Genomic DNA, 23912 nt, shown 5'->3' on the forward strand with positions numbered 1-23912 from the left:
AACATTACATTTACATGTGCTTGATTTCTGAATCATGCTCATGAATAATAAGAACATTGCTGACATTGATAAGCATTTTTTACTGCTTTCCCTACCCTACATACTCAATTACTTCATGTACCTCGTTTCAATAATCCTAATAATTATCTTGTAAGTCGTCTTCTTATATTGCAAAGGCTGAAGCTGTAACATGCTGACTTGCCTGAGGACATTGAGATGGTTGGAGATTGAGCTGAAATTTAAAGCTTCCCATAGATCATACTATGGCCAGGTGCAGATGATAATCTAGAAAGAATGAACAGGTACCCATAAATCTGGCAATGGGTCTCCATCATCTCATCTACTTTGGCAGTCAGGTGAGACATGAGTGGAGGAAATCTCTTGGCATGGCCCATGCTTTCAACCTGGTTGCTACTCCAAATTCACACTTAGTGAAGGAGGCTATAATTCATCAGGCTGCAGCAGATGGAGTGGTGAGAATCAAGGCCATTCTGTAGAGATCAGCTCCATTCCTGCACCTGCTTTTATTCCAGCTGCTCATTATACTACTATGTATCTAAGCCCATGTTTGCTTGTTTCCACTTCCCTCCTCTTCCCTCCTTCCTTTTGTGCCATGTCTATTAGACTGTGGCACTGTGATCCAAACCCCGGCTGGGAAGCAGCGGTTAACAGAGCAGTGGGAATGCCACCACATCCGCAGACCTGCCACTCATGCCGGGGGGGACAGAAAGTGGGGGCCGGCTAATGGTTGCACCAGGAAGGAGCTGGCACAGCAACCAACTGGGCCCCAGGGCTGTCAAGTGAGACTGGCCTGGGATCCAGTGGATCCAGGGTCATGCAACCCCTCCCTATCCGACATTTTGTGGGCTGCTCCTGGCAGTGAACCTCCCAGTGAGCACTTCTACCTGCTCACCTGTTCAGAGGACTGAATGGAGAGTCCATGCCAGTGGAGTGACGCCGGTAACATTGCACAGGTAGAGATTGGTGCAGGTCTTTGCACAGGTAACATTGCACAGGTAGAGATTGGTGCAATCAAACATCCCCTCTCCCCATCAGCCTGTTTTGGATGGTATCCCAAGCCTCTGAGCATGGAATGTCTTGTTCTGATTGATCTTATGCAAGGGAGCCCATGCATCCTATTTTACAAAGGAAATTCCTGGCCTTGAAGGGCTGCCTGGTCCAAGTCCACTTTAAATATTAATAATCCTAAGAAGGAAGAGCTGTAAACTCTTGGAGTCCATCATGTGATATGTTGGGACAAAGGGCTTGATGTGAATAGTGACCAGAGGACAACATTGAGCAGGCAAATTAATAATAATAATAATAATAATAATAATAATAATAATAATAATTTATACCCCACCCATCTGGCTGGGTTTCCCCAGCCAGTCTGGGCAGCTCCCAACAGAATATTAAAAACACGATAAAACATCAAACATTAAAAACTTCCCTAAACAGGGCTGCCTTCAGATGTCTTTTAAAAGTCAGATAGTTGTTTATTTCCTTGACATCTGAAGGGAGGGCGTTCCACAGGGCAGACACCACTACAGAGAAGGCCCTCTGTCTGGTCCCTGTAACCTCACTTCTCGCATCGGAGCTGGACCTCAGAAGACCATCGGAGCTGGACCTCAGGCTGAACGATGGGGGTGGAGACGCTCCTTCAGGTATACTGAATGGATCATGGATAATGACAGTCCCCACCACCTAAAGTCTGGCGACCACATTATGCACATAAAGCTTCCAAAAATTAAAGGACACTTCTATGTCGTGCGCATTCCAGTCCTACCTTGAGGTGGCAAAGGAATGAACAGTTGTTGCTGACAAGAAGAGTGGCAGACTTCGTGCTGGTATACATGCATGCCACAAATTCACACACAAATCATGCACTTATTAGTACAGTTCAGACAAAATGCCAAAACATCATTTTGAGCTATGAGAGGGGGAAAACCTAGAAAGAGCCTTGTGCTTTGGTGTCTCTTTTTCCTCCCTTACACACTTAGAGGAATAATTTATTTTGAGGCTTTGTACAAACCATGGTGTGCTATTGCATTTGACCCAGGAAATGATGGGTGGTCTGGAACTAAGTTTCACATTGGAATTAATCAACATGATCCAGTTAGGTCCATTCATTTCAATAAATATCCTCTGAGGAAAAGAATTAGTTGAACATTGCCTGATAGTTTGTGATTCCCATACAAACCAGTTTGGATTTGACAGCAAACCAGAAAGTAACTAATTAAGCCAAGCACATGGATGGAGAAGGGGAAGAGGGAGAGAAAGGGAGCGGAGGCTCTCTCTAGGCCAGTTTTCCTAGTGTCAAAATATTGTGTGGTATTACATATGAACTGAGCCATTTTCCCCTCAGATGGAATATATTAAAGAGGGTAGATAATCAGGAAAGTGTTGGGCTTTCAAATGTACCTTTCAACCTTGACGGTCTTGGCTAGCTTTTCCTATTAACAAATGGAAGTGGTTTGGAAACAAGGCCAAAACGACGGCTTGTATAATGAAGTTCCTGTGATTCTGATTCCATTGATATCAGAGTAAACTACTATGCCGGAAGAAATAGAAACCATTATCTCACCTCCCCCTTTTCTTCTTTTTACAGTGTGCAATCCTCTTTATCTGTCTACTCGGAAGTAAGCCCCTACTGATCTAATTGGAGCTCACTCCCTAGTAAGAGCACATCAGAGTGCAGGCTAAGTTTATGGTCTGCTTCATATTAAATATTTGTCCCTGTTAGTGCGAAATGAGTTTTTAAACAGAGTGAATTCTCTAGCTAAAATAATAATAAAAAGCCAAGCCTGTGTGAAAACGAGACCACAAATTAACAGGCATAAACAATTCCACCCTAGAAGAAAAGATTCATTAACTGTTCTTTCCTTATTGGAGAATAACACATTTTGGGCAAATCCTCCGAGACTCTGAGGACACTTATAAATACAAGCAGCATTTGGAAACATTTCATTGCAGAGAAAATTCCAGACTTCCATTTTTCTTCTTGAGGGAGTTCATGTGTTGGTTTGTTTGCTGTGTTCGTGTGTGCCTTTTATACACAAAAAAATTAAGTTCCAGCAAAGGGAAAGTGCATTTATGCAAAAGCAATTTATCAACCACTCCTGTTCTCCGAATTCACTGAGGTAATTTAGATACTTTAATGGCGAGGTAGTTTAGGATGGTATGCAAATAAGTGCTTTCTCCACAATATTGCCTCCTAATCGTCTCTGTCAACCCCTACCAACTTCCAAATCAGTTCAAAATGTTTCCCCTCAATTAATCTTTCCTGTGAAATTATTCTCCACCCGCAAATACATAATTTAAACACAATACCAATTTCCTTTTGTGCTATATGTTCATACGTTGGAAATCTGTTATGAACAGCTTTGTTATACTAGGCACAGCAAGAGGAAACAATGTGATGGTGCTGAGCACTAATCTGATTTTCATAGCGTTCAGCGTGTACCAATAAAAATAAGGCCCTTTGCATCTGTTATTTGACTTTAAAAAAAGAGAGGGAGCAGAAAACCCACCCGTGGCCTTGACCTTAGTGATGTCAGGCATATACTACAGCTCTTCTATAATTTACAATTGACATCATGGATTAAATTTGTTGTTTCAGCTAATGCAACAGAGCAAGTTGAGGTAGATTGTGAAACAAAGCCAGCCACTGAAATACGAGGCTTGTCAAGTATAAATTTACAAAAGATATTCAGACGGAGCACACAAGACACAAATAAATGGCTGGAGAAGCTGTTTTTGACAGACTGCAAGGGGCTAGAGACTTAAACTTGAACATTGTAAATCCAAGTGTCACAAAGTGCTGCAGCAGAGTGAAAGACATGTCTATTCTTCAGGAATATAAATGGTGATACGAAAGCAAACTTCCAAGATGCTGTGCATTTTGGAAAAGTATATCACCTCTGCCTTGCAACACATTTAGCGAGTCTTCCTTGTCTTCCTTACCCCCAGCTTTGAAACATAAAGATCAACGAGTTAAATATTCAAGAGGATAGGAGGCTTTGGGTGCACTGATTTATCCAGAATGCCAAAAAAATATTGTTTTTGGTTAATCTATTTAGCAGCGAACTGAATTATGCTGTTTGCCATTTTACACGGCTTGAAATAAAGCAGAACATTCCCAGGAGGCAGAGGGCTCCATTGGATCAAAGAGCCTTCTGTCCATGGAAAAACACCACTGGACAAGAGCTACAAACTACAAATGGTGGATTCTCACACTCACATGATACAGTTGGAATGACTGCATTATATTATAAACCTCTGGAGTTTCGTTGTGTACTGCCATGTCCCCTGCCCCCTGTTAAATCCTTTCCGATTCTTGCTAAAAGAAAAGATCACCTACGATAAACCAGTTGCCATAAGAAGGAGTTACAAACCATTGAATACCCATAGTCTATGATTCACCCTGAGACCTCTGGTTATAGGGTGGTATATAAATAATAATAATAATAATAATAATAATAATAATAAATAGTGGTCTCCAAAAGGTGTTCACTGCATCTCAGGCAAGAGATGCCAAAAAAAACCCTGTGATTAGAAGTCACAATGGATTTTTTTTGGAAGTCTTTTAAAAATACAACAAATTGAGCTCAGTTGTATAATAACATTCTAATTGAGTTCTGTTGCTTTATCTGTTTAGTGGTGTTTTTTTAAAGTTCACATTTGGAAACAGCTTTTTCTTGCAGTTTTACCTGCTCAGTTGTGTTCATGCAGGTTTGTATCTTATACAGTACGCAAATTGCAAAGGCGTATGCTTAAGCCTAATAAACAGCTCCCGATTCTGAAACTTTTCGTGTTCTTCATTTGGAAATATTAGAGTATAAAATACCCATGTAAAATGATCTTTTCCACAGTCCTCGAGCTTCTTCTGTCTCTGTGATTGTAACTTGTGTTGTGTGTGTATGTATATATATATATATATATATATATATATGCGCAGGGAAAGAGAACAGGCGCTCTGTTTGTCACATGATCTGGCATAGCTCCCCTTGTATAGGATTTACTGCCATTTCAAGGATGATGTAGTACCCGGCTGCCTATTGACAGGATGCAATAAAGCATGACATCCAGGAATTCTGGAGGTGCAGGCAAGCTTGCGTGTGTTTGCTGTATCCTGTGGAAATTTTTTACCATATTTTCTGTTTATCCCAGATGCGAAAATCACAAAGAGGATAACTGTGACTGTAAACACAGGAAAAGGACACTAGCCAAATGTGCAGAACTCCAATTCCTTCATTTCCAATGTAAACCAGCCAAAATAAAAAATAAAAAAGCACTCTTCCTCCCTGCCTCCCTGCCTTTCTTTGTAGAGACAGGGCTGAGCTTTGGGGAATAAATTTGACCTGAGGAAATGAAAACACTCTGGCTGTATAACCCAAATAAGATGTCAACAAGAGATTTAAGGGAAACTTTGTTGTCACAGGACCATCAATGAAGTTAAATACAGGCAGGGTTTATTATTATTATTATTATTTTGAGTGAGGCATTCTGAATATAACTGAAAGGCTAGCTGAATATTTCATGATTTGAAAACCTGAGATAGGAGGTGTTCTGCTCAGATTCTTTCAGGTGACGGTGTGGGGCTTCATTTTTTATATATGTATACAAAAAGCCCCGCGGCGCTATATAAATAATAATTGTGAAAATAATAACATAGAGAAATAAGTGCACAGGGAGAAAATGAAAGGCAGCAATTGTTTGTCATCAGTATACAATGTTCTCTAGGTGGTCCCCATTGAAGCAAGCTTGCTACAGGTTTAAAAGTATAAAAAAAGATAGCTTTTGTCAGACTATTAACACATATTAATTGATCAATAAAACACTCAGCCTAGTTCACATAATACCTGGGTCACTGGTGTGTGTTCTACTACAAAGATGACAGGGGGTGTCTATGTTAATGTACAATTCAGGGAATTTATTTCCCTGAAACAGAGAATGGGGGCGGGGGAGAATCCTCATCCAGACATTATCTACATGGTGATGTTATAAGAGGATGCCTCTACAGCATCAACCCTCAGCAATATGTAGCTGGAGTACAGCAGTGGCTAGGAAAATGTCAATGCGTTGATGACGTCATATTACACCTTTTCACGTTACCAGGGAAATGTGGAGAAGGCGTAGATTGGTGGCACCCATGCATCTCCCCGTGCTTTGTAGAGTTTGGGCATCTGCTATGGTAACATCCATTAGTAAAACGGGAATAAGCAGAGCCCTACAGTAAGGGATTCAACTAACCCTTGTTCATGATGGGTTTTGTTTTGCCTTTTATAGCATTTTCAGATTGGGAGTATTTTTGGAAGCTGTTTCTAGAGTCTTCCATCCTGCACCACTCCGGTACTATCTGCAGGCACCAATGTGCTTGCACATCCTGTAAATACCCTCTGAAAGAGTCTCAATAAATATCCCCTCAAAAACCCACCATACATGAGATACTTGTTGATCTTCTGGCTCATTTCCTGTATGTTCTGCTGCTTAGCCTCTCCTACACTGAACACATATTCTTATTTTATTATTTTATTTTATTTATTAGATTTATATACCGCCTTGCACCATAAGATCTCAAAGTGGTTCACAAAATAAAATACAGGATTAAAACAAGTGTTCTTAAACATGTCCATATTTTATTGACACCCACCTCTTGTCTGTGATTAGTGGACAGAAGGGGAGCATACCCACACCATTTTGTGGACCTGTCTCATTTCCCACACTTTTACATGTGGCGGCTATTTTGTGCCATGCCAAACATGATGGCAGCTGTTTTGTGGCTTGCTACATCCCCACACCAGCCATTCTATGCTATGCTCAACCTCGTGGCAGCCATTTTGTGACAGGCACCCATCGTACTTTCTCAAAATTCTAAATGTGTACTCTGGGCCCGAAAAGGTTAATGAGCCCTGGTATACAGGAACTGAAAACAAGGATATTATCATAATTGCTTCTTATGCTGGCACCCTTCCTTCGAACACTGGTCGTTCTGCCATGAGAGCCAACTATGTCATTCACCCAATCCCTGATATTTTTTCTAAATAACACATGAGCAGAGTGGCACAAGAACCAGCCATGTGCAAGCAAACATCATTCTAGGCTATCGTGGCTTGATGTGGATCAGACCTGAGTTCCAGACACTGAACCAGCGCACCTAATACCTCAAATTCACATGGACACCATGCTGATCATTACTATTTCAAGTGGACTAGAAAGGTCACAAAGGAGCCACACCAACTGGTGCTAAGTTATCATCGACCTTCCATGATAGTAGATACCTCTTGGATGTGCTTCTTATTTGAACACTGGGAAAGCTGCAGTTCAGAATAGCTCTGTTGTCCTGGAGAAATTCTGAAGTAGTTTGTGTGTGTGTGTTGGTACATGTTTTGAAGCACTTTTAATGTGCAACCCTCACATTGATCACATTGTACAATGACTTTGCATACCAGATCTGTACATCCCCAGCGGTTTATCTCAGCCGAGTACAGCTGCCCCGTGTACACAGAGCATATGCAAATAAATGAATGAATCAATAAATTACCCCACCAGTGCTACTTTCAAAAGCTATAATCAACATGTGGGTTGCATATTCATTTCTATATGTAAGTATCATTCCCCTTGTGCAACTGGAGTGGAAGAAAAGTGGGGAAAAGAGGCTATTATACATTTCAGAGAGGGTTTTTTGGAGGTGGGATTATTTTACCTGCCATCAGTATTCTGCAGGATAACATCCAAGAAACTCCAGAACAGTGCTCAAAATAATATCAGTGCAATAAATAAGCAATAGAAAGCTACACGCATTATAAGATTCACCCTTCATTTGTATTTGCATAGGACATTCCTGAGATAATGCTTGAGAAGCACCTGTATACCTGAAGGAGCATCTCCACCCCCATCATTCTGCCCGGACACTGAGGTCCAGTGCCGAGGGCCTTCTGGCGGTTCCCTCCCTGCGAGAAGTGAGGTTACAGGGAACCAGGCAGAGGGCCTTCTCGGTAGTGGCACCCGTCCTGTGGAACTCCCTCCCATCAGATGTCAAAGGAAAAAACAACTACCAGACTTTTAGGAGACATCTGAAGGCAGCCCTGTTCAGGGAAGCTTTAAATATCTGAAGGACTATTGTATTTTAATATTTTGTTGGAAGCCGCCCAGAGTGGCTGGGGAAAACCAGCCAGATGGGCAGGGTATAAATAAATAAATAAATAAATAAATAAATAAATAAATAAATAAATAAATAAAAATTAACAACAGCAACAGAATTGTGGAAGTGGCAGCTGTTAAAATTCTGCTGGCACAATATAGAGAAATGCTAGACTATGAAGTGCAATATTGCCTTTTCAGAAGCTGCCAAAGGTTATCGTCGTGTACACAACTGGTGCAAATACGGAATAAGCCAGTCCTGCCTTTAATTTACCTTTCTAGCTCACTGAATCCTAGGCTAGGCTTGCGCTGAGATTCATTCACCAGACAAAAAGCGCTTCCTATTATTAATGGCTGGGAGAGGCCTCTGTGTAATCAAAGGGCACAGCTGTAGTGATGTACAGCCAATGACAAACCGAGAGATCGTTCCCTCTCCCTGCTACAAGCTTGCTAGCTAGCAGCAAGGAACTTCCCTTGCTGTATATCTGCAAGATAAATGGCCCCTGGTGTGAATATACCTAGTGATCGCAGTCTTGAAAAGTATTGTTATAACCCACCTCATACAATCACTCTCAAAGTGACTTGGCTGCATTTTTCACCATTTCATAGCTATTCTTGCTGTTTGTAAATAGAAGGCAATGCCGAGCAGAGATTTAGAGCCTGCGGGGGACGGCTTTCTCCATTCCGATTTCAAAACCAGTGTTTCCGCAATTCACGGTGTCAGCAGAACACCTTGCATGAGATATCCTATCTGACTCTTCGGTGAGACAAGAATGAAGCAAACGAATTTATCTGTGAAAAGGATCTACAGAACATACAGGGAATCTTTCTTTCTTTCTTGCCACGTGATCTGAAACCTCCCTTGCGTGTGGATTTGACCAAAAGGATCATTTCTGTACACCGTTATTTTAAAACAAACGGGAAGGAAACCCCATTGATCATTGCTGCAGCCTGGAATGATTATAATAATGAATAATTTTTTCAAAAAAAACAGCAACACACTTAAGCTTCCGGCGGAGAAAGCTGTTCATGAAAAGCAAAGCTGGCGATAATAGTTAATCCATGGAATTCTTAATTAATGATGGAAATAACGCATATGCATTCCATTGTAGTCTTCCTATAAATACCTTTTGTAAAAAAACGTGGAAGGGGTACATGTTTTCACCAAATCAAAGGCAGCGATGCTAACTCAGACATGCATGCATGCACACACACACACACACACACACACACGAAGTCTCTGCAGCTTGGTGACCTTTTGATGAACTTTGTCAGAGAGGGAAAGATCATTGAAAGAGGCAAAGGTCAATGTTCATGCTGATCACAAACAAAAATAAGATTCAGCCATGCAATGAAGGACATTTAATAGGCCATCTATGATTTGAACAAAACGTTATGAATATTTGCATTTTTATTAGCTGTAGGATTATTATTATTTGCATCTCTACCCAGCAAGAAATTATTTTTTAGGTGTGCTTCTCCAAGCCACATCCAATCTTCAGATACTTCAAAGGTTGCAGCTAACATGATTAATAGGTCAAATCAACATCATTTGCTAGATTTGCTTGTTAATTTATCAAGTTTACTTAATCTGTTTAAAAGTCAGACTCTATTAGCATGAAGGAGTTCAAACAATGCGATTAAACAAACATCGTAAGATACATTGCAATAGCAATCGTGTGCTTTAACATTTCTAAATATTTGAGGTTATAAAAATAAACTGCATGAGCTTGAGGATGTTATGTCAGTGGACAGAAACAAATAGGATGCTGGACTAGGTAGGCTTTTCGTCTGATCCAGAGGGGCTCTCCTCGTGAGTAAATCACTAACCATAATGGATATATTGGTTTCACAGCGCAAAATTTCTGTGCAAATAATGGTGACATCTCATCTAGGTTATTGAGTATGTAATAAACAAAAATCTGCCCTTATTCCCTTATGGGTGACACAAGAGCCCTTATAGAGTCCTTTGTAGGTTCTCCATCGGTCCGAGAAAATAATAGAGGCCAACCAGAGAATACTGAGAAGCAAAGCAGCTTGTAAGCCTGATCTTTATTGAACTGTTGCAACAGGGTGCTCCCCTCACATGCAGGAAAGGAGGAGGACCCAGAACCAAGGTGTGCCTGCCCTTATATAGACATTTTAAATTCCCTGCCCTGGAGCTCAATACCACCCCTCCATACATCATATATACATCACAGAAGGGGTGTAACCCAAGACCAACCCCCACAAACATGATACCTACATCATAGAAAAGGTGGTGTACAACAGAAATTTGAATGTTGTTGCTTTTCCTGTCTGTCAGGTTATCTGATAATGCCTTATCTGATTGCCTTTCTTGGTAGTCTGGCTATTCCTTTGAGATGGTGATTTCTTAATTCCTGAGACAATGGACGGTTCCCTCACCCCCCTCCCTCCTTTCAGAGAAAACATTTGGTCAGTTTGGGAGTCAAAATGGTTTCAGGGCGGTCTTCCTGTGCGGCTCCAGACATGTGGCCCGCACATCTATGTACGTGCTAGGTTGGTACATTTATGAACATTTATTATATATATATAAGACTTTAATTTTTTTATTATTTCAAGTACATTCTGTCTTGCTTGTCACTTTACGTTCCAAATATAGCAACTGGAGCTGTGCAGAAACGGCCTCTAAAATTATCCTCACTACTTGCTGTTACAGTAAAATCTGGGTGCGAGGCTGCTCTGCCACCCAGCTCGTCGGACTAAGTCCGTGGGTCCCTGCGGAGGAAAATGAGCTCAGCCGGAGACAGGAGCAAGCTGCAGAAGATCCAAGTTTATTGCGCAACAGGTTCAAGGTGAGATTGAACAGTGAGAAAGGGGTGACATGAACTTTTGAAACTTCCCTCCATGTCCCAGAATACAGTGCAAAATACATCCCAGTTACATCATGAATACATTAAGAAGAGGTTGGGTTACACAGGATTAACATATAGAGGAGGAAGGGGGGAATATGCAGAGCTGGAGATATGCGCAGATAAGCACATCCTGAGTACCGGTGATGAGAAGACAATGGTCCATGTACTGGCATTGCCCAGAGGAAAGGCTTGGCAGAGTGATTTGACAGGATTAGGGTCTTGACACCTTGCTTGAGGGATTATGGAGGACAGGGGAGGTGTCATGGAGTCCTAGAGAAATTGAGCAAATTGGCACGTTGATTTTCTATGAATTTTATACTGTAGATTTTAGTCCCTTTTGACAGTGACAATTGGAAATAAATGGATATATTGTAGCGAAGAAGGTGAAGAAGACATGCCCCCCCCCCTTCCGTATCATTGCGGACTGAGAAATTGTGGGGACTATTCTAATGGATTTCTCCCGAAGGAGGAGAAGTTCTCCAACAGCTTCTGGGAGGCAGGGCTCAGTGATAAAAGTAGCAGTAGTACAGCTTCTTTCTTGTTTTCTAAGGGTTTTTTTAGTTTTTGTTTTGAGTGATGGCTCCTGCTGCAGAGTGGCAACTGTGCTGGCAGCCTCTTGCATCTCCCCCCCCCCTGCCTCTTTCCTTTAGTATCATTCCAAGGCATTGTGGGTAGGAATGGTGGTCGCCACAAAAAAACAGGGGAGAATTTTTCTGAGAAAATTATGCAGAAGTTGCTTCCTTTTTTTCCAGGGGTCAGTAACAGAACAACGTCACAAATTTGCTCATAAAAGTGTATTGTGAGAAATTTCAGCTCCACCTCCCTGCAGTCTTGGAAAGCATCGCTATGATTCACCTCATACCTAATATAGCTTTGCCCGCATTGTAATGGGATTGCACAATTCAGTTGTGTGCGATAGAAAATCATCTGGAATGGTTCAAAAGAAACAGATCACAGCTGAAGAGCTTCTCACCAGGTTGTATGGAAAAGTCAAACATAATGCATATGAACTTGTGAAGAACTTGTAGCTTGCAGATGATGCGAGCTGGTTCATATAATCCGCTTTAATGTATCTTTGAGAGACAATTAACCGGATAAAAGGGGGGTCCTTTTCTGTTTTTTCTTCTCTTTCCCTACTGACAAGTTTGTTCATGTCACATGTTCATGGGCTGTTCCTCTCAGTCGTGCATAAGCAACTAGCATTTCTCCCTATTTGTGGATCATTGGAAATATGAACTATGCATAATATTGGTTCAGGTAGGTAGCCGTGTTGGTCTGTCGTAGTCATAATAAATAACAAGATGAAAGATATTAGATAGATAGATAGATAGATAGATAGATAGATAGAGGTAAAGGTAAAGGGACCCCTGACCATTAGGTGCAGTCGTGGCCGACTCTGGGGTTGCGGCGCTCATCTCACTTTACTGGCTGAGGGAGCTGGCGTACAGCTTCCAGGTCATGTGGCCAGCAAGACAAAGCCGCTTCTGGTGAACCAGAGCAGTGCACAGAAACACCGTTTACCTTCCTGCTGGAGCGGTACATATTTATCTACTTGCACTTTGACGTGCTTTCGAACTGCTATGTTGGCAGGAGCAGGGACTGAGCAATGGGAGCTCACCCCGTCGCGGGGATTCGAAGCGCCGACCTTCTGATTGGCAAGTCTAGGCTCTGTGGTTTAACCCACAGCGCCACCCGATGATCCAAAAAGAACTCCCTTAAGAGAATCAAGTCTTTTTGTCTTAAGACAGTCTTTAAAATAATCTTTTACACACACACACAAACACACATATTTCCAGTAGCACCTTAAAGATCAGCTAAGTACAAGCTTTCTAGGTATGAGCTTTCTTGTGTATACACACTTCTTCAGATACTCTGAAGCAGAGGTCGCTACAACCTTATAACTGTTGATGACTGTTAATGATGGCAGTTGCTTCCACAGGGAAGGGCAAGGGATTTTCACTCCTTCCCACCATGTACTGATTTTCAGAGCTTTCATATTTTGGGGCCAATAGTGACTCTTCCAAGATGCAGGTGGCGCTGTGGTCTAAACCACTGAACCTCTTGGCCTTGCCGATTATTATTATTATGCATAATATTGTCAAGCTTCAATGTAGGCAGACTGGCTCAAAGCAGAGCATTCCTTACCAACAACATCTGCAGGGCACAGCGATAGCTACCCCTGTAAAAGGGTCATCAAGCTGGGGCTGCAATCCTACACACACTTGCCCAAGGGGCATTCTCACTGAACCCAGTGAGACTTACTTCTAAGCATAGCATTGTGCTCTGTTTAGAGGTTTCCTATTACTTCGTTGCTACCTTTGTTAAACTATCGACTAAACTATGTGTAAACTGTAAATATTTGTAAGGAGAGAGCAGTGTGAGTGCGGTAGGAGGATCCATGTGTTGTTTTCCTCACAAGGTGAGGAAAAGTGTAAGAAGCATGTGACGTTAAACTCAGGTGAATATTTTAATTACTGGTTAGAACTGGTCCTTCAAAGAAGCACTGAACAAGCTAAGAAACCTCTGTAGAGTCATCTCTCGTCTGCCGAGCCTATGCCCTCCTTCTGCAAGGACCTTATGTTTTATGGATTCTACCCAAACAACCTAACATGACACTGACAATAATAAACCAATAGCAGGTTGTTTCGCTTTGGATACAATTGCAGCCATATAACCATTGGTAGCTTCTTTTATCTGTTTTCCTTTTTTCTCTCCTCCTACCCTCCCGTACAGTCGCTAAGACAAGAAGTCTCACCTGTCCAATAGAACAGCTAATGCGGGTCTGTTAACCTGCATTATCCCAATGGAAATGCTTTGATTTGTCTCTCATACAAAACCAGAGTCATTTGTCTTACTAACAGCTCCCAAAAGAGAAAAGCCTTCCTCTTCCTCCTCTTCCTCCTCTTCCTCCTCTTCCTCCTCCTCCTCCTCCTCCTCCTTCTTCCTCAGAAATGTTACCTTCACACATGACTTTGCCACGGGAAGTATTCCTCTCAGAAGGGTCGAAATTCATATAAGATATAGTTCAAACGAACTCAAAAGGGCAGGCTTCCTCTCTTGCTCTCCCTTTCAAAATTGTTTCCCATCTGCTACTCAACCAACAAGTTCAATACCAAACTGTTCAGGAGACGTCAACAGAATGGTTTTGAGTCAGTGCAGCCGTATGTCCGGCAAACACTAGAGAAAATGCAGTCGAAGATCACAGCTAAATTGAAAGCATCAACAGAAGTCCTATGTCCCTTTGGACTTAAAATGCTTATGGCCACCTTACCATAAGAATTCAATTTGCTTTGTTGTTGTTGTTTTACCTTATATTACTTCCCAAAGCAATATGCGAACCAAAACCCAGCTATCCTTCGTAAGCTGGGCTTCTCCAAATTCTGTGATGTTCTCCAGGTCAAACATTGTACAAAAATGCATTGTACTGGGTGGGGATTGCTTGCAAAAAAAAGGTGTGTCTTAGTCAAAAAGTGCATAAAAACTGAGCATATTAGCAGACATGCATGCTCAAGGCGGTGGGTTTTTGTGTGGACCTTGAAAACATAAACAGTGCAAACTGATAGAGAAATGTGGAGAGCTGAACTTGACTGAAAAAAATGAGAAACTGAAGAAAACTGAAATTGACAGAAACTGCACGCATAGTGTTCCCTCTGCCCTCTAAGATAGCCTGCTGCTCTCAGGTGCAGCGGATAACATTGCCCCATCACTGACAGAAAATTCAACTTCTAGTCCCAGTTCAGATGGTTTCTGCAGGTGAAATAGTGGTGGAGTGCCATCTTGTCTTTGTTTCATGAAGAAAAAAGGCCTTTGGCTTGACCAGCCTTGACCCCATTTTATCCACCTGCTCGAAACCAGAGAACCAATAAGAAGAATCTACAGAAACTGATCCAGCACTTCTCTTCACTTCAGACACTTGCATAATTGGATTTGTGTCTCTCTCTCTTTCTCCTGTGCTATTATCATTTTTACAAGTTTCCTTGCAGCTTCCAACCAAGTGTCTTTGGAAGCAGAAGAGCCATTTTTGAACTGTCACCTCCCTGGGGGAGGCTGGACAGTGGTTTGAGAAAGTGACACTGAGATGAACGCCATGCAGTCCCAAATACAGAAGCAGTTGGTTCACACAAGTGACGCAACCACATACGTCTGTCCACTCATGAGTATACTAGAAGTCCCACATGTACTCATTGACTTATATCTCAACCAAATACTTACTGTATTTTCTTTTAAAAGCAATAGTGGGGCCTCCACTTTTTGAAGAATTGAATGCTCCTTTTAGGCTTGAAATGGGGAACAACAACAAAAAAAGGCCTCTGGAACATTTTGAATTTTTACACAGATTACCTTCTAAGGACAACAGTGTATATCAAGTCAATAACCTTTTAAGACCTAATCAAAGCAGTGTTGTGTGACACTTTATTAATGAATGTTTTAATGTGGTGTATTAAAGCTAACATGGGACGCAGGTGGCGCTGTGGGTTAAAGCCTCAGCGCCTAGGGCTTGCCGATCGAAAGGTCGGCGGTTCGAATCCCTGCGGCGGGGTGCGCTCCCGCTGCTCGGTCCCAGCGCCTGCCAACCTAGCAGCTCGAAAGCACCTCCGGGTGCAAGTAGATAAATAGGGACCGCTTACCAGCGGGAAGGTAAACGGCGTTTCCGTGTGCGGCTCTGGCTCGCCAGAGCAGCGATGTCACGCTGGCCACGTGACCCGGAAGTGTCTCCGGACAGCGCTGGCCCCTGGCCTCTTAAGTGAGATGGGCGCACAACCCCAGAGTCTGTCAAGACTGGCCCGTACGGGCAGGGGTACCTTTACCTTTACCTATTAAAGCTAACAAACATGGAAACCTGCATGGAGTCGTCAAATTTAATATTCCATTAAACACTCTGTTTTGAAGATGGATGGGTTGGGTTTCCACACACACCCAAAAAACCCCAAAAATGCAACACATTTGTGTGTGTGACCTTACGAATTAAATTAGATTAAATTTTAGAACAGAAATTTGAGCTGGGAAAGAATATGTCTTCAGAAACACATTTTCTGCTTAGATCACACATTGTAATCCTGGCTAGATTGTCAGGTTGTAAAGCAACCCCTTGACTTCGGGCAAATGCAAATTCCACTGTCAGAAACCTAATTAGACACTTGCAATAATTCACTTACTCAAAATATCTAATGTCAACACTGGTCCAAAAATAAAGCAAGCAAGCAAAAAATGTCACTATCCAAAACAAAGTTAAGGTTAAATTGAAGGAAAACCATAGGATTTGGGGAGACTACTTGCTTAATGCTGGCCCATGAACACAGTATTAGGCTAGGATAAAGCTGTACTAGTGCACCAAATTATTATTATAAACAAACTCTAAAGACTATGACATAATTTTGATGTAAAGGTTTTACATGCAGCCATGCGTCTTAATTATTAACTTCAACTAAGTTAAATATTTCTCACCAAGCACTCCATAAATCACCCAACAACTGTGTAGGAACAAGCAAAAGTGAGGTATTGGAAGACGTCTGCACTGCCACAATCAAATTTTTCAACCAATTCCTTCCCCCCAAATATTTTAGATATATCTACTTTCCTCTCACTTAGGCCCACACCCACCAGCTCCACCCAAGATGGCCCAAGATGGTCAGAGATGGTGGGAGTTGTAGCTGTAGAATCATAGAACTGCACAGTTGGAAGATGAGGATCATCTAGTCCAGTGTTTCCCAACCTCTGGTCTCCAGCTGTTTTTGGACTACAATTCCCATCATCCCTGACCACTGGTCTTGCTAGCTAGGGATGATGGGAGTTGTAGTCCAAAAACAGCTGGAGACCAAAGGTTGGAAAACACTGATCTAGTCCAACCCCCTGCAATGCGGGAATATGCAGCTGTCCCATATGGGCATCAAACATGCAACCTTGGCATTATCAGCACCACACTCTTAGCAACTGAACTATCCAGCTTTTCAACAACATCTGGAGGGTCCTCAATTCCTCACCCATCTGTTGACTTGGCAGAGAGGAAGCTGGGACTGCACTGAAGTTATCAAGTTGTCGTGTATGAAGGAGCCTTCCTTCTCATGACACTTTCCAGACCAAATCTTCACGATCCCAAGATGACATTTTAAAGTTGCTCATGGAGGTTCTTCATGCATCTGTCCAAACCAATTAATGACACTTTTTAATGGAAATGAGGGCTTGAGGGTCTCCCCCCCCCCCAGGAACACGGATCAAACACAGCATGTCATCTTGCTAACATCTTCCTAAAAGGCAGGTGCATATTAAATATACACCAGACAAAGGACTGAGTCAGCAGTGTATTGTGCATTGCTGTCACCCGGGGCGGTGGAAGTGCTGCGCCCTCTGGTGGACTGGGCAGCTGGGGTGGGGCACGTGCCAGGGGGTGCATGAGAAGCCCACGTGGATGGTGAATGGAGCCCACTTCCAACAGGCTCCTTGCCCGCAGCCTTCATCCACCAGACCAATTCGCCTGCTGCTGTGCCTCAGATGCCAGGGCTCCCTGCCTGTTGTGGGGGAGCCTAAATTGCGCCCCCTTGAAAATGTGTGCCTGGGGCCACAACACCCCCTGCCCCCCCCCCCACGCTATGCCTCTGTCCTGAATTACGAAGTGTGTGGGGGGGGAGAGAAATGGGACCAATTCCTATTCATTTTCCATTTCCATGGTCATCATCAACCATAAGCTAATGAACAGAAATAACATCGAGTGTGCATGATTTATTTGGTCAGCATTTACGTAAATATCAAGGTCTCTGCATGAAATTATAATAACAATAATCGTAACTGCTGCTGCTGTGTTGCCTCTTGCCCTGCATCTGCATACCACCTCAGACAAAGGCTGTTTGTATATTTTCGCCTCCTGACAGAGTGCAGAGATTGTTCAGTAAAGCACCACAGCTTTTAATATGCAGGGTTTGTTACGGGAGCCGCTCAATTCATATTTCCACGGCTTTGATGGTAAGTGAACAGCAGTAGCAATATTAATCTGCAGTAACCTGTCAGTGAACTCTGAGGCTAATATGATGTAGTCATGATTTTACCATCAATCAGACCTGAACAGGATCTGGAAAATCCTTGCAGCGCAGCCTCGGAAAAAATCTAATTGTGCAAAAGCTTCATCTGTTTCCAACATTTCTATTTTATCTATCACAGGGCTTTTTGGCCTGCAACATAGCCTTTTATTATTAGCCTTATTGCATTAGCTTGCTGCAGAATATAAGGGGCAGAAAGGCTAAATTTCAAAGTTCCCCCACATGCTATTATTTGTTTGCATAGGAGGATCCTATTTGACAGTTCCATATTGTTTGGGATATAGATAAACGTTATTAAGACATGTTGTTTGGTATGGTGCTCTGCACTGCTGGTTGCCAGCAATATTGAACTGCTATAGTTCAGCACTGAAGAAGAAGAACAATAAGACACACTGGAGATGCAATAATATTCTAGAGCTGACAATTACTCCTTGCCAGCAGTAGCGTGGGAATACAGTCTAGGATCAGGGAGCTCGTTTCTGCTCATGCAGTTCTTGCAGGAACAGAAGTGGCACAGATATCGAATGTGCAAAAAAGGCAAATAACGCCCCTATAGATTGATAATTAACTAATTCCTTTAAAAGACTTCAGTGCTGCTTTTAAGCACAATCAGCTCACAAAACAGTATACAATCCATACATGAGAAGAATTATAACGTTGGAATGGCTCAGGATCACAATACCTCAAGGACCGCCTCTTTCCATATGAGCCTACCCGGACCCTGAGATCATCTTCTGAGGCCCTCTTTTGTGTGCCCCCTCCTCGAGAGGTCCAGAGGGTGGCAACACGAGAATGGGTCATCTCCGCAGTGGCTCCCTGTCTGTGGAATGCTCTCCCCAGGGAAGTTCGCCTGGCGCCTTCCTTATACACCTTTAGGCGCCAGGCAAAAATGTTCCTTTTTAACCAGGCCTTTGGTTGACCTGATGGACACCCTATACCCTTTTAGAATGTGGCTCTTTTTGTGGGGGTGTTATTGGGTTATTGTTCTTATTTTGATTTTATATATTGTGATCTTTTCTGTGAACCGCCTTGAGACCTCCGGGTATAAGGAGGTATATAAATTCAATAAATAAATAAATAAGCATGGAAAACAATAAAACATTAAAAAAAAACTACTGGGCACAAGAGCCTGTTGTATCAGGCCAGTGTGGCCCACCTAGCCCAGCCTGCTGTTGCGTGTGAAGACCCCCAAAACCACCCCCAAATGAAGACACAATAGACACAGATTTTAGTTTAAGGTTTTTGGCATTAAATTTTGGCCACGACTTTATTGATTACAGCATGTGAGTGGTTGCTTAGGCATTGGTTCCAGACTACCTGAACCTGCACGGTGGCAGAAACAGGACTGACACTGGGCACCACCGTATGTCAGTAAGGGAAAGCATCCTGGGGGAGCGAGAACTCCTTCGATCTCACAGCTCACCCCAGATGCTCCCAGGGGCTCTGGCGTGGCCCTGGCCCCTTGACAGGGTTCGGACAAAAGCAAGGTGAGCCCCTGGATTCCTTTAACGGAATTCCCTAGCAGCAGCAATGGAAGGGCAGGCACAGCCAACCACGTCCCCTCCCCAAAACATTGAACCAAATGCCTAACCGCCAACCTTACAAAGTTGTGATGATTTGCTACATGGTAGGCAAAAACCAAGCGGCACCAGCCAATCAGCCAAATGGCAAAATTCCTACCAGGCCCCTGCTCCAAAACAGACGACCCCTAGACAGGCATAGCAAGGCCATAAGAACAACCCTAAATATAGGGAGAGGAGGGCGGGTGATCCGCTGCACATTGCAAAAAAGTGAAACTCTCCAGCAACGTGCAGCAGCTTAAGTAGCCCCTCAGCAGCCAATAGCCAACCCAACTTACCCAATTTCTGCCCTAGCAACAGAGGGGCAACCAATGGGGTATTGTGGCCATCCAAATGGTCCCGCCCCACAACAGGAAGGCAGTTTCTGGTGATCTCACTGCAACACGTGACCTCCATGATGGAGCACCCAACTTCTCACAGTGGCCCACCAGATATAATCATAGAATGTAGAGTTGGAAGAGACCACTAGGATCGTCTAGATCAAAACCTTGCAATGCAGGAAACTTTTGCTCAACATGGGGCTTGAACCCACAACCCTGAGATTAAGAGGCTCATGCTCTACAAACTGAGTTATCCCAGATAACTCAGGGATAAAAGTAGGGACTAAGTTCAGCAGCATTATTTCTATTTGCAGTTCCCAGTATTTGGAATTCAGAGGCATATTGCCTCTGACCGGGAAGGTAGAACATACTTGTTGTGGCTAGTATTAGTATTTCATTATTGCTTATTAAATTTGTATACCCCCCCCCCCCTCATCTGAAGGTCACAACAGAAAAATACAAGATGAGAACACAAAGTATATAATAAAACAAAACAAAAAACCTCTCATACAAGTTTGCAGTGTAGTTATGAGGAAAAAAGACATGGTGCTAACATAATATTTAAAAAACAAGGTAGGCCAGATAGTCCCGAAAAACTTAGCAGCACCATCCAATTATGTCTGTCCACTTGCACCATGGAAATCCACTTCTACAATGGGATTTCTGAAAACTTTTCTCCCTTCTCCAAGCCCCAGCACACCTCCAAAGTATGTTCCATAGGATCCTCCAATCCCTAGAGAAGATTTAGCACTGCAAGGCAAGGAAAGGAGAAGCTCTGCTGTGTCAGAAGATCCCCACATGGGCTAAATTGGAACTCACCTATTACTTTCAAACTATAGGATTATCTAGAGCCCGTCAGATTACTTATTACTCATACATTAGTGTGAAATGACCTACAAGAATGCATTACGTTAGAGAAAACTGCTTTGGGAGATTGTGTATATTAGGCAAAATTGCATACATCAAGAGACCAAAATGCTGATTAATTTTTATGAGGACTATTATCTATTTATCAGTATTTATTGCAAACTGTTGTGGAAATGTGGAGAACTGAATTTAAGAATGAGCAAACTGAAGTTGCCCATCGCTGCCTCTACAGCAAGAAGGCTCCATACACAGCCAGCTGCTTCCTGCTCCAGATCCCCATTTCTGTGCATGTATTGTCCCCTGTGGCTTTATGACAGTGTTGCATCCTGGGCTTGGCAAGTGGGAGAGTCCAGTCTGCTAAACTCCGTGTCACTTCGAATCCCATCATCATGGAGGGTCCTCAGCACCAACCATTAGGCACACAGGAGGTGTGTTGGCACAGCTGCCTCCTGGATGGCTTTGGGATGCCATGTAGGTTAATTAGCCGCAATCAATCACCCAGCCTGCACTGTCTGGACTCCCTTCCAGAAGTTGCTGTGTGCAACTTCACGATGCCATATCTGATGCTACCGGTGGTTACCATATCAGCAGAAACTCATGGGGACTCACCATTAAGGTAAGGTAAAGGTAAAGGACCCCTGGGCGGTTAAGTCCAGTCAAAGGTGACTATGGGATTGCAGCACTCATCTCACTTTCAGGCTGAGGGAACCGGCATTTGTCCACAGACAGCTTTTCCGGGCCATGTGGCCAGCATGACTAAACCGCTTCTGGTGCAATGCAACACCGTGATGGAAACCAGAGCGCACGGAAACGCCGTTTACCTTCCTGCCACAGTGGTACCTATTTATCTACTTGCACTGATGTGCTTTCGAACTGCTAGGTTGGCAGGAGCTGGGACAGAGCAATGGGAGCTCACCCCGTCGTGGAGATTCGAACTGCCAACTTTTTGATTGGCAAGCCCAAGAGGCTCAGTGGTTTAGACCACAGCACCACCTGCATCCCATTTCTGTTCTTCTTAGAGCATGTTACAAAATAATGTGCCTTATGACACCATGGATTGTGGTGTTGGCCTGGTGCCAATCTAGTTAAATTCCCAAGAACAAAGCATGCTAGGCCAAGCCCTGCTTTGTGAGGGAATGTAAATAAGGCACCAGAGAGATCTGTCTTGCAAGGCAGGAGAGAAGCAGAAAGGCAATGTTTGCTGCAGATTTAACGCTTGAGCCATGGCTAAGCCAACAATTAGTTGGCCGTTGTCATTCACCATTACCATGTTTTAGGATCCTGAGACCAACTTGGCAAAACCCAGCTCATGTTGGAGTGTTGTGGGTATCAAGCAGTTAACGTGGAAATGCTGACTCATGAGGTACGATCTATTTGCAGTATCAAGGCCCTGCATAAAAGCACCCAGTAAAACATAGGAAGCTGGCCCATACTGGTCAGATTAGTAGTCCATTTAACCTCAGTGTTGTCTATAATGACTAGCAGTGGGTTTCCAGAGTCTTGGGCAGGGGTTTCTCCTGGAGTCCATGGGGATTGAACTTGTGACCTTCTGATGCAAAGCACTGAGCAACAGTCCATCCCCAAAGGAAAGACCAAATACTTCCCCCTCATGCCCGAATATTCATAGCCCACTATCAGCTACCAGATCTGAGCCCTGGCATCTTTCAATTAAGTCCTCTTTCCCTTTTTAAAAAATGAGAACGTTATACACACATACACACCACCCTACAAATTGCATCCTGCTTGTGCATAATTCTTTCGCGAGGCCATTGTTGGTGCCACGGCTACTATTTCCTATCTGTTATGCGCAGCTGCAGCGGCTTGTAAGGTCACGATGGGGAGAAATGAAGTGATAACCTCACACCCATAGTTCTCAAAAGAGCCCACTGCCCAAGCGTTTCTGCGTTAGAATGCTGATGTTTAGAAATAACAGCTTGCTGTAAAGTATGCATTTATGTCCGTTATTTGATGTATCACATGCCTTGTATTTGATTTCCCTCCGCTTCATAGAGAAAAGGGAGCATATTTTTGCTCGCATGATATATGATTTTTACAGCGGTTTTATGGCGAAAGAGAGATGGGGGAGGGCGAAGCGAAAAGCAGTAAATCAGGCAAGCAACACGGTGCGTTATGCAGTCTTTAAAAACAGCATCTCCTTTTAATAAAAAAAACCCCCAGATTATAAAGTTTCCAATGATTTCATCCCTTTGATTTTGCAACTCATGCAAAGCAGCAGAGACTAGATGTGATGTCGGACCCAGAGGGCAGTTGTGTTCTCTTGGTGTGTCGCAGCAAGCAGAGCTCTGCGTTTATCGAGCAGTGCCTGGGCAAGAAATTAAATTTTGTAATATGCACCCTAGCTCTCAGGAAAAAACCCTGCTTTATCTGCCCGCGCATCGAGCCAAGCAGCTGAATGCTAATGCAAAGTAATTGTAACCTAATAAAGAATAGCTATACAAAAAATAAATATATGAGGAAATGGCAGTTGCTTCCTGTCGAGGGCTCGCAGGAATGCCGCTTTGGAACGACCCAAGTTGGTAACAGGTTAGAATGACAAAAACAGGATGTTGGATTGCTCCTACAATTAGGTGAAAAGACCTCCCTCCACCCCACTGCCCTGCAACGTATTGCTTCCATTTGTGATCTTTTGTAAAAAAAAAACTGCCTCTAGGGAGTTCTGTGTGGCTGCGGAGCCAATTGTTGAGGATGCAGCAATGCCCAGGAGATAGGAATGATAGAACATAGGTGACTAAAGATCCAAAGATTTATATAAGGGGGTTGGGACCAGTGTTTCGCAAGAACCCAAACCCAACCAACCCACCCCTGTTCTCTAAAGGTAAAGGGACCCCTGACCATTAGGTCCAATCATGACTGACTCGGGTTGCAGCGCTCATCTTGTTTTATTGGCCGAGGGAGCCGGCGTACAGCTCTGGAGAACCAGAGCAGCGCACGGAAACGGCGTTTACCTTCCCACCTGAGTGGTACCTATTTATCTACTTGCACTTTGTCGTGCTTTCGAACTGCTAGGTTGGCAGGAGCAGGGACCGAGCAACAGGAGCTCACCCCGTTGCGGGGATTCGAACCGCCGACCTTCTG

At 43.2% G+C, this 23912-nt stretch overlaps 1 long non-coding RNA gene across 1 annotated transcript; it reads left to right on the forward strand.

The window, feature by feature from the left end:
- Nucleotides 1-1007: 1007 nt before the first annotated feature.
- Nucleotides 1008-4804, forward strand: LOC307220468. Its single transcript, XR_013840887.1, has 2 exons — nt 1008-1898; nt 1957-4804. It is a non-coding gene; the product is annotated as an uncharacterized lncRNA (long non-coding RNA).
- Nucleotides 4805-23912: the final 19108 nt, after the last annotated feature.

Source organism: Podarcis cretensis (genome assembly GCF_951804945.1).
Source record: "Podarcis cretensis genome assembly, chromosome: 1".
NCBI lineage: Eukaryota > Metazoa > Chordata > Lepidosauria > Squamata > Lacertidae > Podarcis > Podarcis cretensis.